The sequence below is a fragment of the Diabrotica virgifera genome, chromosome 1 (genome assembly GCF_917563875.1).
Source record: "Diabrotica virgifera virgifera chromosome 1, PGI_DIABVI_V3a".
Classification (NCBI taxonomy): Eukaryota; Metazoa; Arthropoda; class Insecta; order Coleoptera; family Chrysomelidae; genus Diabrotica; species Diabrotica virgifera.
The window spans coordinates 129,049,427-129,061,701 of NC_065443.1; the positions used below are offsets into that span (position 1 = coordinate 129,049,427).

Below are 12,275 nucleotides of genomic sequence, written 5' to 3' on the forward strand. Positions count from 1 at the left end.
CTAGGTATTTAAAATATTCCACTTGCTCTAGTTGTTTCTCGTCTAATTCCACCTCAAAATAATTATGATAAATTAGTTAGCAGAGGCGCAGACCAGAAGAACAAATAAATATCTGGATCTATGTTCAACAATGAAAACCACGGCTGATTCATGATGATGATGACAAGTTGTGGTCTGAATTAAAAACAATAATTATACAAAATTAAATGAACATTAATGAAATCTAAATACGTATCAAGAAAAACAAAAATTAGAATTTATAAGACTGTTATCAGTAACGCATGCAAAACATTGGTGCTGAAAAAGTCAGAAACTGACCTTTTAGAAAGATGGGAGAGAAAAATGCAAAGAGAAATATTTATATGGAAATTTGAAAATAGAAGGTCAGTGGAGAAGAAGAACCAATAAAGAATTGGAAGAACTGTATAAAGAGCCAACGATAACGACGACGATAAAAGCACAGAGAATACGATATTTGGGGCACATCGAGAGAATGAGAAGTAAAAGAATGCCAAAAATTGTACTCTCACGAAAACCAATACAAAAAGGAGGAAAGACAGGCCAAGAAAAAGATGGAAGGACAGTGGGTACGAAGATCTGAAGAAAAGTAACATTGAGAGATGGAAAGAACTAGCATTGGACAGAAGGAGATGGAAGGAGGTAGTGAAGGAGTGTATAAAAAGACTGTTTACATTTGTAATTACATTTTATTTTACTATTATTCTTAGTTAATTTTACTTTTCTTTGGTGTGTATAAAAAGGAGTCTTTTTATACAATCCTTCACCACTTCCCTCCATTTTCTTCTGTCCAATGCTAGTTCTTTCAATTTTTCAATGTTACTTTTTTTTCGGATTTCGTACACACTGTTCTTTCATTTTTTCTTGGTCTTCTTTTCATTCTCTTCTACGTCTTCGTGAGAGAACCATTTTTGGCATTCTTTCATTTCCCTTTCAATGGTTCCAAATATCGTAGTCTCTGTGCTTTGATTGTCGTTGTTATCGTTAGCTCTTTATATAGTTCTTTTAATTCGTTATTGGTTCTTCTTCTCCACTGATCTTATATTTTCACACCTCCACCTCTTTATATCTCTTTCTGACTTTTTTGGCAACCACATTTCGCATGCGTATGTTACTGTAGGTCTGGTAACTATCTTGTGAATTCTGATTTTTTTCTGGAGACGTATTTGAATTTCAACAATATAATCCAGAGAAATAAGGTTTTTGCCGGGACACTTGAGCAGCCAGGTTGCAAATGGATTTTTTGGGTACTATATACCTAATAAATTATAAATACAAAAATGCCCGTCACAGTTCGGACGAGAAATTTAGTTATTAACAAATAAGGGTCAGAAATTGCAGTTTTTTCGTTTAAATCGCTACAGGTAAAAATAGAGTAATTAAATATCTTATTAATAATATCTTTCTTTTAGTAGATAAGCCAAGGTTTAAAATGGCACCTTTTGAATTTTGGTCCGATCATTGTTGCTTCGAAAATTTGCAAAATAAGACTAAAATTTCGAAAATAAAAAATTTGCTGTAACTTTTGCGAAAATGGCCTTAAGACTTTCATATTGCACGAAAAGTTGAGTCAAGCAGTCCTTATAATGCACAAAAATTTTTTAGACGGTTCGTCAATTAGTTTAAATTTTATTCAATTTGTTCGCAAAGAGCTTTTTTTCGCAATGTTATTGTTCAGAAAATAATAATGATATAGCAGTTCTGTGGGAACCACATAAAAGAAGAAAAGTCATATTTTCAAAAGTATTGAAAAAAATCATTAAAAAGTTGTTTTTATCACTCCGAAAACAGTTTACTAAAATAGAGTCTTTTTGGCTTATAAACAATTTGAATAGCTTTGTTAATATTGACTGTAGAGTAAATTTACTTTAGGATTTCAAAAGCTAGTATTTTTACACGAATTTCCAAAAAAAAATTTTCTAGGTTAATTAGGGTCAAAGTTAGCTACTTTTATTATTTAATTCACAGTTACTTCTATATACATAAAATTCTCCTGTATTAGTGTTAGCTACCATACTACTCCGAAACGGCTTGACCGATTTTTATGAAATTATATATGTATATTCGAGAGGTCTTAGAATCGGTCGTAATCTATTTTTCATATCCCTGAGTGATAAGGGGGGTTCCCCTAACATTTTGTACTGTTAGGTGGGGATGTGTGTACATAACGTACTCTACAGGACTACGAGTACCTACAAACTAAAAAAAAATATGATCAAAATCCATCAACACGCTCCGGCGATATTAATCGCAGCATATGTTTGAAAAATCAGTTTCATTTTTTGAGTGCACGGATTTTAATAATTCCCCTCCACCGACCACGAATCGATTTCGTTAGGACGTCATTTTTAAAGCTTTATTAACCACTCTGTTGAGGTTAAAAGTTTACTCAAACATTTACACATAAACTATTTACCTTCAACTTCAAAATGGCGCTAGTTAGGTTGCTTAATTGTTATAAACAAAGTAGCCGTCAATTAAATAAAAAAAGTGGCTAACTTTGACCGTAATAATTAACCTAGGCGAAAAGTTTTTTTTTTGAAAAATCGTGTAAAAATAGCAGTTTTTTAAATCCCATTGTAATTTTAGCCTACAGTCAATATTAACAAAGTCATTTAAATTGTTTATAAGCCAAAAATAACTCTATTTTATTAAAATGTTTTCGAAGTGATAAAAATAACTTTCCACAGAATTGCTATATCATTATTATTTTCTGAACAATAACATTGCGACTAAAATGCTCTTTGTGATAAACAAATTGAATAAAATTTAAACTAATTGACGAATCGTCTTAAAATTTTTTGTGCATTATATTGACTGTTTGTCTCAACTTTCCGTGCAATATGAAAGTCTTAAATTCATTTTTGAAAAAGTTATAATAACTGTTTTATTTTAGAAATTTTAGTGTTATTTTGCAATTTTCGAAGCAACAAATGATCGGAACAAATTCAAAAACTGCCATTTTAAACCTTGGCTCATCTACTCAAAGAAGAATACTATAAATAAGATATTTAATTACCGTATTTTTACCTGTAGTGATTTAAACGAAAAAACTGCCATTTTTGACCCTTATTTGTTAATAACTAAATTTCTCTGTCGAACTGTGACGGGCATTTTTGTATTTATAATGTATTAGGTATATAGTACCCAAAAAACCCATTTGCAACCAGGCTGCTCAAGTGTCCCGAACATGGTATATTTTTGGTTTATTTACCTGGCGTAATATTCGTAATACTCCATACTTTTTATTTCCTTTAGCTATTCTTGTCCTTATCTCCTGCTCCTCATGATCACTTTAATCTATTTTGGCTCCCACGTAATTAATTTCTTTGGCTCTTTTGGACGAGTATGTTTTTTCTCCATCTATTTGTAATATGATGTTATTTTCTTTTGCTTTTTGAATCTCTCCCATTAGTATATACTTTGTATTCTCTTAATTTATTTTAAGTACAAATTTTATTGCCTTCTTTAATTATGTTTTTCATTGACTTTTGTACTAGACCAGGAAGGATCTGTTTTTAGGTGGATGTGAGAGATGGCATTCAGATTTTTGCGGATAAAGTTAGGTGATAACTTCATTAATAATAATTGACTTATGATCCTTCTCAAATATGCCCGGAACATTAATAAAAAAAATAAAATATTTAAAAATTTCAAAAAATTTCGTTTTTTTTTCTACTTTTTGCTTATAACTTTAAAACGATTCATTTTGGAACAAAGTCGTATAAAAATAAAACAAAGATAATTAGATTTTCTATCAGATACGTTTGGTTAAAACTATCTTAATTTATCACCCTTGCTGCAAAATAGCAATAAATATAAAATAAGGGGGCAAAACAAGCCTGTCCTTATTCAATGTTTTTCTATCACTTAGGTTACACTTGGAATCTTCCTAATTCGCTTAGAAAATTTTTGTAATGTGCTAAACCCGTCCACCAAATTTCATTAAAATTAACTTACTAGATTTTGGATAATAATTTTGCAATCTAAACTTTTTTTAAAAAATTAAAATTTTTTAAAATCTTGCACAACAAAAACTAGAACATACAAAGATTTGTAAATTTTTTTACATATAAAGAAGCACGCCACCTATCTAATGCACTTTGCAGAATTGAAATCGGAATATTTAAGCAGCCTCAGCAATGTTTTAAAGTTATAAACAATTTTTTGGCTTATAAACAAATTAGTGCTGTGGCCAGGAGAGGGTGCTACGGGCTCCTTTATTTAGATGGACTTAGCCAAATTTTTTTATGTATTTTGACCCGTAGAACACGAATTTTTTGGTTAACAGTTGATCTGGATGTCGATAAGATTGTTATAAACAAAGAACTTAAGGACTTACATAACATCGATTTTTTGCAAAATAAAACATTTTTTTTGTATTTCTTGGGTAATTCTAAGCAAAAAATATTCTTACAAGATTTTTCGTAGGATGCATAGTTTTCGAGATAAACGCGGTGAAACTTTAAAAAAATCGGACAATTGCAATTTTTGAACGCGAATAATTTTTGATTAAAAAATAAAATAGCAATTCTGCTGACAGCGTTTGAAAGTTTAAGTCAAATTATACCGGTTTTAATTATTTGCATTGCTAGAAATTAATTTTTTTATTATTAAACAAAGCTATTTGTTTATAAGCCAAACATTGTTTATAATTTTAAGACATTGCTGAGGCCCCTTAAATAATCCGATTTTATTTCTGTAAAGTGTATTAGATAGGTAAAACACCTCTTTATATGTAAAAAAATTAGCCAACTTCTAAATGGTCTACTTTTTGTTCAGAAAGATTTTTAAAAAATTTGAACTTTTTTAAAAGATTACAAATTTATTATGCAAAATCTATTAGGTCGATTTTCGTTATAATCGTTTTCGATAATCGTTATAAAGTTATAAGTAAAGAAAGCAGAAAATAATCGATGTTTTTCGAAATTTTTAAATATTTTAATTTTTTTATTAATGTGCCGGGCATATTTGAGAAGGAGCATAAGTCAATTATTATTATTGAAGGTGCCACCTAACTTTATCTGCAAAAATCCAAATGCCACCTCTCACATACAAAAATACACGTTTTTTTACAGATTAGTGCTGGTCTATAGTACTTTCCTGCTTGTTGCTAATAGTGTCAGATCACCTGCAAATTTTATGCATTGGTGGCCGTTTTCAAAATATCGCTTCACTTACCAGGAAACAGTAGCGATAACAGGTAGCGAAAACGCGTTCCAAGATTGCGGCTGTAATTTTCAATATTTTTTCGATATATTTGGCACACGTATTCGTAATATAATAAAGAATGGCAGTACAGAGCCCAATTTAAAAAAATATATTAATATGTGGAAATTACTCCGTAATTAAATACAGTGTTACGTATTTTTGATTTAATTTTGTTTTTCCTATATGACTGTAAAATTAAGTTTAGAATGACTAGATTAGGCTTGTAACCTTAAATGTCTTTCCTTTTGATTGCCTACATGCCTGCCTTACCGTGTGGGGTGGGTATATAGGTAATCAATAATTATTAAGAAAAAAGAAAAACCCTTGAATGAGAAAAGTGTGACCCTTGTCTTTATCCCATAATTTTTATTAAGATTAATTTAGCAAAAATTCACTTTGAAAATAAAATGTTTATTATATCTATTCTTAACAAAAAGGTCGGTCAGACTTAGATAACCTTAACTTAGATTAGTAATTAGATAGTTTAGATAAGATATATATTATGTTTATGTATGTACTATTTACTTTGTTTCTGGCCGCATGGTCTAATCCTAAAGCAAAAAAAAAATACAATGTTAAAAAACGAGCCTGTACCGCCATTAAGAAGAACAAAAAAATACACTTTCTTCAAATAAACTTTTTTATCCGATACCTAGATTTTGTGTCATTTTGGAACAACTAATGAAATAAAAAATTTTAATAGTTCCAAAATGACACAAAATCTAGGCATCGGATAAAAAAGTTAATTTGAAGAAAGTGTATTTTTTTGTTCTTCTTAATGGTGGTAAAGGCTCGTTTTTTTAATATTGTATTTAATTACAGAGTAATTTCCACATATTAATATATTTTTCAAATTGGGCTCTGTACCGCCATTCTTTATTATATTACGATTACGTGTGCCAAATATCTCGAAAAATATTCAAAATTACAGCCGCAATCTTGGAACGCGTTTTGCTACCTGTTGATCGCTACTGTATCACCTTAAGATGACGCTGTCATCTTAGGTGAAAATATTAAATATCATCAGAGACTGGTGGCCAAAATAGAGGAGTATGGAAAAGAATAAATATGGTCTAATAATGAACTTCAAGAAGAGAAAATTTATGAGAAATTCGAAAACTTTGAAATATCGAGAATCTTCTAATAAATGGAGCCAATGTCAAACGAGTGGACAGATATCATGGAATATGGATTAAAACCACAAAAGATTACTTCAAGGAAATCAAAACCAGAATAGAAAAGGCTACAGCAAATTTCAACAAAATAACAAGAGTGCTCTGCACAATTGATTTAAAGTTTAAGCTAAGAGCTAGGATGACGAGGTGTTACGTTTTCTAGACCTTGTTTAATGGAATGGAAGTTTAGATTTTGACTGTGACATTAATGAAAAAACTGGATTCATTCGAGTTATGGGTGTATAGGGTAATTCTGAAAATATCTGAAAATACAAAACGTCACAAAAAAAGAAGTTCTGAGAAGAATGAACAAAGAAATGTTAATACTAAATACAATAAAAAAAGTAAACTGAAATATCTTGGAAAAGAAACATAGGGAGTCATACATAGAATATCATGGCTGCGCAACCTGAAAAATCAACCTTTTACAGCAGCCGTCTCAAATTTACGAATAGCTATGATGATTGGCGACCTCCGTCGCGGAAATCGGACTCGAAAAAGAAGAAACCTGAACAACGCAGTCAAACAATATTTCCTCTGTCATCAAAGTTTCCAACAATGCCTGCTGAAGAAGAAATTATTTTTCTTTCTAGTATAACATTCAATATATATCCCATCTGGCACTTAAATACACTGAAGCTCTCGAAAAAGTACAAACTACTTAGTTAAAACGAATTCTGTTACTCCCAAAAACACCCCTGATTATGCAACGCGGTTAGAAACGGGACGTGTAAAATATTCGTATAATCTTTTTAAAATGACTTTGAGTTGGTTACAAAAAATTTTGCTTATGGACGATAAACGTTATCCCAAACTTTGTTACAATCAACAACTACGATTAGTAGGTTTAGCAGATGAAGCATATAATTGGGCAGCACAGGTTAAAGGTATGTTTGATTTCATTGATTGTACAGATACATGGATTAATCTCAGTCTTACTTCGCTTAATAAAAATAAAAAAATGTTACTGCTAAAATTTTATAACAAATTGCATGAAATGGACATAACTTTATTTCAGAGGTCTTCTTTTCTGTCTTTCTACCCTACATTTAAAGTATATAGAACCCCAAACCCTTACCTATTACTTAAACTGCCAATACAGGTCACGCGGACTATAACCCAACTGAGACTGTGTAATAAATTTCGAATTTCATTCACCTATAAGGGATGTTACTATTCTATCGATCCAGATAATATTTGCACTGCCTGTAACACAAGACAACTCGAAACTATTGATCACCTTCTATTTAACTGTCCTATCTATAGCACTATGAAACCAGTAGTTATTTGTTTTCAAAGCATGGATTCACTATTAAATGCTCTTGATAATCTCACTCCCAATAACGCTAAAATCATTGCAGGGTACATATGGAGCATTTTAAAACTCAGAGCGTTTATCTTGAATGAATAATTTTTCTCATATAAATTCCATTGTGCAATTCTATATTTACCGTTTATTTATATATATGTTTACATTTTTTTTTGTTTGTAATTTTTGTATCACTATTATTCGTCTCTTTGTAATGTAATTTTGTCATGTGTGTATTACTTATTTATTACCTATTTATTTTGTCATACTATTTCTGCATGTCAGTATACGTATTTGTTCAAAAATTTTTATTATAGTATTGTCGAAAAAACCTCTTGCTATGGACTTATTGTATTCCAAGAAGCAATAAATATTATTATTATTATTATTATTATATCCTATCTGGCAAAAAAATAAATATGTTAATTTTGTGCCAACGTTTACATATAAATAAAAGATATGAAGTTAAAATAAACTCTTTCAGTGGCAGAGCAATTCATCCCTTACACAATCAACCACCCATTAAACAAATTCTTCGTAATTTCTTCTGCGCTCGTAATTAGTACCCAAAAAGTAAATAATGACGACACGTAATTTCATAGCAGAATAACTTAGTCCAAAAACTTTGCATCCCTTGAAAGTTACACACAACTTTATAACAACCTCCTGAAACCTCGCAAGTCTTTAAAACTCGCGAAAAGTGATCTTATACCGACTACTGAAACCTAAGCCACTTCTTAACCGGGAAAATTAAAGAAAAATGAAAAGTGAATCAGGTTAAAAGAAAATGCCTCGAGAGAGTTGTCACTGTTGTGATACGGTGTATTTTTAAGATCTGAAAGTTGTGCTTAATTTTAACTGAAAGAAAGCGATAAAGATAGCTAAATTATATTATCATTAATTTAATCCTTTAAGTAAGAATACAATTGAGGGGACCAGATTTAAAATGGTTTAAGTGCAGTTTTGATAGTTCCTAGATAATCAGCTTCAAAGTTGTTTGAGTTTTATAAATTCTAGGAGTCATTAAACTAAAATCTGTCTAGTGTACAATGTACTATGTACATACATGGTACAATTATTAAAAAAATGTACTTGAATCGGTACATGGTGTTGATAAATGTTACTGGTAAAACGTTTCAAGTGCAGATATTAACTACATAATTACTAATCAGTTTTTTCCCAGCTGTTATCCACAGTGTGACTACAACTGCCACGTTGCATAATACTTAATTAGTCTTCAAAATTGGTCACAAATAATATTTACTTGAATGTACACTAATATTTATTTACTTGAAATTAATCCTGTATTAACATGTGTTTACACATTATAGAATACTAAAAATAGTTTTGTGGTAAAATGGTTCAAGCGCACTTAAACCCGTTAATTACTATTTGTTTTTACAGAGTACTTAAAATAATTTTGTGGTAAAACGGTTCAAGCGCAGAGTTAAACCTGTTTACCACCAAAGCAAACTGCAATTGTTTTCAGTGAACTAAATGTAATGGCGATAGATGGCGACTGTAGGGCGAAATGTGCTTAAATCGTTTTAGCATCAAGCTCTAATACCATTTAAGTGTGCGAATCTGTACTTAGAGTGAAATTTTAAAAAAGTGCACTTGAACCCTTTTACTTTTAACCTCCTCAATTTTAATGTAACGTTTTTTACAATGATTTAATAAGAAAATATTTTTTAGTGTCTATTTTTATGAACAGCTGTTTTTTCTTATTTAAATATGAAAAAGGAACATATTTGAAAAACTAATGTGGTTAAGAAATTGTATTAGATGAATTTAGCCCACGCGTACACAAAGTGCCGCCAGGCTTCTGAGTTCTGCGTTCTTTGTAGTACTTATATCCTTATCTAATAAAACACACTGCCAGCGGTTAGACTTCGAGTGTCAGTGAGAACTCTTGCGGTCTTGCGTTCTATTCACAGAAAGACAGAGAACCCGAGAATAAACAAGACCACCTACTTCAAAGCTTTCATTCTGGCATCAAGAATCATTTTGATCTTTCAACCTGTAACTGGCTGTCTAGATGTGTTGTCGGACAAGTTCATAAATGTCGTTTATTCTTAACTTCAGGCGGTCGTCATATTCTTGGATTGCAACATGTTCTTTGGAAATTCGGTAGCCACGAACCAACATCAGACAGGTTAGGGCAGTGGCGGCCCGTGAGGTAGTGCCATAGAGCCATGGCACTACCTTGCTAACTATGCAGAAACATATTTTTTATCTTAAAAACATTTTAATGCCTGTTTATTTTTTTTGGGAATATTTCTCTTTATTTTTATAAATTATATCAAATCTGGCAACTGTGTAGCGCAATGCAAATCTACCGACTCGGGCCACCCACAGCTGACCGGATAAAGGATGAAAATCATAAAAATCCCAGTGCCAAACGGCATAGTGGCTCGTGAGAAAAGAGAAATATTGTATGAGCATCCTGTGTAAGTGACAGAGAGAGAGCGGTATTGCACTTTTAACATACGTTTAAATTGGAGTCTCCGTGCCAGGCTCGAAATCTCGAAAAGGAAGTTAGTGGATCTTAAGATACAATGTTTTAGATTTACATATTTCTAGTTTCTTTACGCGTTCGCTTGACGCTATTGTGTTTATTGTCTACTACTGTATTGTAAATTTGTGTTTATACTCTACTATATTTTTTAATTTGTAATTATTAGTTAGTGCGTTGTGATCGTGGGTGTCGTAGGTATAAAAATAATATTTTGATTATTTTCTACGTTTAATTTATTTATTGACAATTAATCAAATTAGTATATTAAAAAACTCTTTTGGTGGTTTTTCGTTAGAAAAAAAACTACAAATTAAAGAACTCGGTTGGCCTTTACCCGATTTAAAAATTGAAAAACAAAGTGGAAATGGACAAAAACTTCGCTGTCGTAAGTTTAATAAAATTATTTATGATAAAAATAGCTGGTTGTGTGGTTGCGAACAAACTAATAAACTCTTCTGTTTTGTATGCGTTTTGTTTGGAGGTGACGAGACTTGGTCAAAAAAGGCACCGATGATCTTGTACATATATGGGAGAAATTGAAATCCCATGAAAAATCTAAAGTGCACATGAATAACGTTTTTAGCTTTTCAATGCTTGGTAAGTTAAATATAAAAACCCAATTAAATTCAGCTTATCGTGATACTCTAATTAAACATAATGAACAGGTAGATAAGAATCGATATTTTTTTTTTATTTATATTTTATATCCTTTTTGACCATATCGTAAAACCGCCACAAAAAATTTAGGCAGCTGCCCGGATTCTGGCACTACCTTCCTAAAGTTATACGAGCCGCCACTGGGTTAGGGTCTAGCCTCTAGCTCTTAGTTTCATTTACAGCAAATAGGTGAATAGGAATAAATAACTGTTCCATTTGATTGATGATGAGGATGTAGTGGTGTGGTTCTGGTCCCAGACACCAATTAAGTTATAAATGTTTTGGAAGAGGGTTGACCCAAAGTTTCGCCTTTGGTCGAAGTGTATCTCCAAATAATCATCAAATTAAAGAATTTTTTACTTTTTAGACCTTATTTAACCTTACTACGTAGAAAAGTACTTTTTTAATGGTAGTAGTTTCTTGATTTGGTATCGCATAGGCTTCAGTTCATTTTGTAAAATAATCTACGGCTACCAGGATTTATTTTTATTTCCATCATCCGTTTCTGAAAATGAACCTTCATTGTCGATTGCTACGCTTTCCATAGGACTACCAACTGTACTGTTTTATAAGTATCCGGTTTTTACCAACTGGTTTTACACGTATCACATTTTCGGCACCATATGTTTACATTATCTTTAGAGTTCACCAATAGAACGTTCTCGAACCTACTGCAGAGTCTTCGTAATACCAAAGTATCTATCTGATGTAGGTACTGTTATGCAACTGATAAAATACATAGACATTCTACTTTTAGTTACAATCAAGTGAAGAGTATATTCTGCAAAATTATCGTTCTCAAAGGTTCAGTATACACAATCATCTTTTAGTACCAGGCAATTCTATTGACTCCAGTAGGATTTGACTTCTGTACTACATGCACTAATGTCTTGCCAAGAAGAAACATTTCTATTTGAGCAACATACATTCTGCCTTTCTTTTTGTTTTCTTTATGTTTAGCTGCAAAAAGCTACAAAAAATTGGGTGTATCACCTTGGCATCTGTCTTTTATATAATTGCTCTTCTGCATTTATGTTTAATTGCTTTCATACTTAGTGAATTAAAAAATACCTCAAATTACATTCTCTATTAAAATTAAATTATAAATAGCATCTTAGGGACGCGAAGTAACAACATTTAAGATGATTGCCTTTATTGTCACAAAAAAAATTGTCTGTAAGATTTTCGAATTATGTCGGGAGAATGAGTATTAATGATACACGATAAAAATAGTTATGTATGTATCAAGGGCGTAAAATAGGCGTTTATGGACCGCTACGTGTGAGTAAGTAAGAGCCCGAGCCGATAGGTGAGTGCTATTAACACATAAGGTCCATAAACGATGTTTACGCCCGAAATACATACAAATTTTTATGCACGACTGTTT

The 12,275-nt window shown here is 31.4% G+C and overlaps 1 protein-coding gene across 2 annotated transcripts in view; it reads right to left on the reverse strand.

Annotated features, from left to right (window-relative positions):
- The window catches only part of LOC114332030 (transient receptor potential-gamma protein), a 673,697-nt gene that overhangs the window by 137,487 nt on the left and 523,935 nt on the right, over positions 1-12,275 (reverse strand). The window lies entirely within an intron of this gene.